This window comes from Anneissia japonica, unplaced genomic scaffold (genome assembly GCF_011630105.1).
Source record: "Anneissia japonica isolate Jap-2015-1 unplaced genomic scaffold, ASM1163010v1 scaffold287712_len2945570_cov188, whole genome shotgun sequence".
Lineage (NCBI taxonomy): Eukaryota > Metazoa > Echinodermata > Crinoidea > Comatulida > Comatulidae > Anneissia > Anneissia japonica.
In genome coordinates this window covers 740,865-742,094 of record NW_022704401.1, presented here as the reverse complement: position 1 = coordinate 742,094, position 1,230 = coordinate 740,865, and positions in this window count along the sequence as shown.

The following is a 1,230-nucleotide window of genomic DNA, read 5'->3' as shown; positions in this document are numbered from 1 at the left end:
TCTGATTCTGGTTCTGGTTGGGGAAGCCGACCTCCTAAGGACCCCAACAGTGGAGCATAATAGGAATGGGTAGAATAGGTTCGAATGATAGGAAAGGCCCACCACCGCAGTTTAAGACAGTCTTCAGGCGCGAGCGTCTGTTTAAATTACGTTTTAAATATATTAACTTTTGCAAGCCTATATTGTTATATATATTAGGTTAGTGCTATATTTAACAGGATTTATAGTGCAAATATTCATTTTAGAGTAACTGCTTAAGGAAGTTTTCTCCGATCGTTGGATACAGAATATATCATACACAACATACACCTGCTCTGTAAAGTACTGATTTACTTGTGTGAATGTGTTTGTCTGATATTTACATAGTAATTACTAGATAATAGTGCAACTATAGCGTACATATGCTTTTGGGTTTAAAATGGATATGTATATCTACTCAAATAAAAGCCACTTAATTTCATTTCAATGCACGTGGAACTAATTACCGTCAATGTGTTATTGCGTGAGTACTTAATGATCTCAAGCAGGTTAGAACATGGAGGTATAAAATATTTTTATACCTCCATGGTTAGAATAAATGGTAATTCTGCTGACCTTGAATATTAACGCTCTAGAATGTTGAAAATGAAATCGCAGGAGCCGTTAATTCCAAATGAGTCTCTAGAGGTGGCGCTTTTGAAGGTAGCGTTTATTCACAGCGGAGCGTTTATTCGAACAAATACGATATTTTACGTTATTATAGATGCTTTACTTCATTTTTGATAGGGTCTTTAATTATTTCGACTAATTTGCTACGAACTGACGATGAAAAAGAAATTACTCAGATCTAGTCCCCGTTTAAACAAGAAACCAACCACGTCTTAAACTCAGTCTACTACAAATCATTAATATTTAAAGTTTATATAAATTCTCGTTAAAAAGTGCAGCAGATGTCGTCTAAATTGCTGTGACTTCCATTATGATGATCTCGAGATCTACAGCTTTAATTATATAGGGCCACTGGAAAACAAATTTGATGTACACGTTGTCATAGATCGATCTTGTATATGTATAATATCAGATTTTTAACTCAAATTTGAAACATGACCTTTGTACTGAGAATTTCAAGTGACTTCATGATAGGCATAATTCAATAGATCGTTCGTGTCACTGTAATTATTTACTTAGAGCAACCTGCAATCCAGGGGTCGCCAGGATTTGCCCGATGGGGTGGGGGGGGGGGGGGCGAGG